The sequence below is a fragment of the Equus caballus genome, chromosome 28, assembly GCF_041296265.1.
Source record: "Equus caballus isolate H_3958 breed thoroughbred chromosome 28, TB-T2T, whole genome shotgun sequence".
Lineage (NCBI taxonomy): Eukaryota > Metazoa > Chordata > Mammalia > Perissodactyla > Equidae > Equus > Equus caballus.
The window spans coordinates 36,045,102-36,049,295 of record NC_091711.1 but is presented as its reverse complement, the minus strand read 5'-3'; positions in this window follow the sequence as shown (position 1 = coordinate 36,049,295).

Genomic DNA, 4,194 nt, shown 5'->3' with positions numbered 1-4,194 from the left:
TACACGTTTTGTTTCAGGAAGTGCCCCCCAATTAATCTACTCCAGAGTTCTAGGAAACCAAACCTATGAGAGGCTGTTTGATTTTCTTTTAATACAATTGTCATATTCTTTCTTTCCTGTTATATTTAACTCGTTGTAGAGAGAAAGTTAGTGTTGGGAGAAGTAGAACATTTGGGAGTAGTAAAAGACTTTGGCTGCCACAGAGGCGATCAAGATATAGTGACCTTGTCTTTTGCCTGAGGGGGCACATCTTTACTTTTTGGTTCAGATTCACTTAAAAAAAAAAAAAACAGACATAATTGACATATAACATTATATTAGTTTTAGGTGTACAACATAATGATGTTTTTGTATATACTGCAAAATGAGCACAATAAGTCTAATTAACATCCATCCACAGACATAGTTACACATTTTTTCTGATGAGAACATCTTTTACTAATTTTCAAATATACAACAGAATTATTACTATAGTCACCATGCTGTACTTTACATCCCTAGGACATTGATTTTATAGCTGGAAGTTTGTACCTCTTGACCACTTACACCCATTTTGCCCACCCTCCACCTGTGGCGACCACCAATCTGTTCTCTGTATCTGTGAGGTTTTTTTAAAAATTTTTTAGATTCTGCATATAAGTGAGATCATCCAGTGTTTGTCTTTCTCTGTCTGACTTATTTCACTTAGCATAAAGCCCTCAAGGTCCATCCCTGCTGTTGCAAATGGCAAGATCTCCTCCTTTTTATCACTAATATTCCATTGTATATATACACCACATTTTATCTGTTCATCCACTGGTGGACACCGAGGTTGTTTCCGTGTCCTGGCTATTGTAAACAATGCTGTATGCACAGGGCAGTGCAGGCATCTTTGTGAGTTAGTGATTTCAGATCCTTCAGGTAGATTCTACCCAGTAGAATTGCTGGATCATGTGGTAGTTTTTTTTTTTTTTCCACCGTGGCTGCACCAATTTACATTCCTACTAATAGTGCACAAGGGTTCCCTTTTCCCCTCATTCCTGCCAACACTTATTTCTTGCTTTTTGATAACAGCTATTCTGAACGGGTGTTAGGTGATATATCATTGTGGTTTTGATTTGCATTTCCCTGACGATTAGTGATGCTGAGCATCTTTTCACGCACCTGTAGCCATGTGTATGTCTTCTTTGGAAAAAATGTCTATTCAGATCTTCTGCGCATCTTTTGAGGGTTTTTTTTGCTATTGAGCTGTATATGTTTTGGATATTAACCCCTTAGATGTATGATTTGCAAATATTTTCTCCCACTCCATAGGTTGCCTTTTCATTTTGATGAGGTTCCCTTTAGCGTGCAGGCCTTTTTAGTTTGATGTAGTCTCATTTATTTTTGCTTTTGTTGCCTTTGCTTTGGTGTCAGATGGAAAAAATTATCCCTAAGACTGATGTCCAGATTACTGCCTATCTTTTCTTCTAGGAGTCTTATGGTTTTAGGCCTTATGGTCAAGTCTTTAATCCGTTTTGAGTTAGTTTTTGTAAATGGTGTAAGATAGTGGTCATGTTTCCCCAACACCATTTATTGAAGAAGCCATCCTTTCCCCATTGTATATTCTTGGTCCCTTTGTTGTAAATTAACCATATAGGCATGGGTTTATTTCTGGACTCTTTATTCTGTTCCATCGACCTGTGTGTCTTTTTTTATGCTAAGACCATACTGTTTTGATTACTATAGCTTTGTAATATAGTTTGAATTAAGAAGCATGATGCCTCTCACTTTGTACTTCTTTCTCAAGATTACTTTGGCCATTTGGGGTCTTTTGTGGTTCCACACAAATTTTAGGATTGTTTGTTCTATTTCTGTGAAAATGCCATTGGAATTTTGATAGATTCTAATTGAATCTGTAGGTTGGTTTGTGTAGTACAGACATTTCAACAATATTAATTTTTACAATCCCTGAGCACAGAGTATCTTTCCACTTATTTGTGTCTTCTTCAATTTCTTTCATCAGTGTTTTATAGTTGTCAGTGTATAGGTCTTTCACCTCCTTGGTTAAATTTATTCCTAGGTATTTTATTCTTTTTGATGCAATTGTAAATGGGATTGTTTTCTTAATATCTGATAGTTTGTTATTAGTGTATAGAAACACAACAGATTTCTGTATATTGATTTTGTATCCTGCAACTTCACTGAATTTATTAGCTCGAACAGTTTTTTGGTGGAGTCTTTAGGGTTTTCTATATGTAATATCATGCCATCTGCAAATAGTGAGTTTTACTTCTTCCTTTCTGATTTGCTTTTTATTTATTTTTCCTGCTTAATATTACTATGTTAAATAGAACTGGCGAGTGGGCTTTCTTGTCTTGTTCCTGGTCTTAGAGGAAAAGCTTAGCTTTTCAGGATTGAGTATGATGTTAGCTGTGGGCCTGTCATATATCACCTTTATTACCTTGAGGTATGTTCCCTCTATACCGACTTTGTTGAGGGTTTTCATCATAAATGGGTGTTGAATTTGAATTGTTTTTTCCACACTTACTGAGATGATCCTATGATTTTTGTCCTTCATTTTGTTAATGTTGTAGAACACATTGATTTGCAGATGTTGAACCATCCTTATACCCCTGGAATAAATCTGAATGGATCATGGTATATAATCTTTTTAATGTATTGTTGAATTTGGTTTGCTGATATTTTGTTGAGGATTTTTGCATCTATGTACATCAAGGATATTGGCCTGTAATTTTCTTTTCCTGTGGTGTCCTTGTCTGGTTTTGCTATCAGGGTGATGCTGGCCTCATAAAATGAAAGTGTTCCCTCCTCTTCTGTTGTCTGGCAGAGTTTAAGGAGGAATGGTATTAATTCTTCTTTAATGTTTGGTAGAATTCACTAATGAAGCTGTCTGGTCCTGGACATTGTTTGTTGGGTGGTTTTGGATTACTGATTCAATCTCCTGACTAGTAATTGGTCTGTTCAGATGTTCTATTTCTTCATGATTTAGTCTTAGTAGGTTGTTTGTTTCTAGGAATTTTCCATTTCTTCTAGGCTGTCCAGTTTGTTGGCATATAGTTGTGTCTTAGGAGCTTTTGTATTTCTGTGATACCAATTGTAACATCTCTTTCATTTCTTACTTTGCGTCGTCTTTTTTCCCTTACTGAGTCTAGCTAAAGGTTTGTCAATTTCGTTTACCTTTCCAAAAAACCAGCTCTTGGTTTAGTTTTTTCTGTCTCTATTTTATTTAAACCACTCTGATCTTTCTTTCTTTCTTTCTTTTTGCTAACTTTGGGCTTTGTTGTTCTTTTTCTAGTCCCTTGACGTGTAAAGTTAGGTCGTCTATTTGAGGTCTTTCTTATTTCTTGACGCAGGTATTTATTGCTGTGAAGAACTGCTCTTGCTGCAACCCCTAAGTCTTGGTATGTTGCACTTCCATTTTCATTTGTCTCAAGGTATTTTTTTTCTTTTGACTTCTTCTTTGACCTAGTGGTTGTTCAGAAGCATGTTGTTTAATCTCCACATATTTGTGAATTTTCCAGTTTTCTTCTTGTAATTGACTCTTAATTTCATACCATAGTGGTTTGAAAAGATGCTTGATATAATTTCAGTCTTAGTAAATTAAGACTTGTTTTGTGGTATAACATGATTTTTCCATGTGTGCTTGTAATCTCTTGGTTTTGGATGTAATGTTCTGTATATCTGTTAAGTCCATCTAGTCTAACGTGTCATTTAAGGCCAGTGTTTCCTTATTGATTTTGTCTGAATGATCTATCCATTGATGAAAGTGAGGTATTATCGTATTGCTCTCTCCCTCTTTAGGTCTGTTAACATTTGCTTTATATATTTAGTGCTCCTACTTTTGGCGCATAAAATTTACAAATGTTATATTCTCTTGTTGGATTGACCTCTTTATCATTATGTAATACCTCTTTTCTTTGATAACAGTGAATACCATGCTAGGGGAAAAAAAGGCATGCGACTTTTAACACTTAAAAGACTTCTAAACCATGAACATTAGGACAGTGCAGTTCTGGGGCACCTGCCTCTGTTTGTGGCCTACTGTGCCACAAATCTTGGCCAAATCACAATCTTTCCAGGCCTAGGTTTACCCATCTTTCAAGATTACAGGATTTTCTTCTTTTAAAATTCGATAAGTTCCTTCAATTCTATAAATTACTACTTATTTTATAAACTTAGGTTGCCTGTGACACAGATGGCATATTTAAGGAA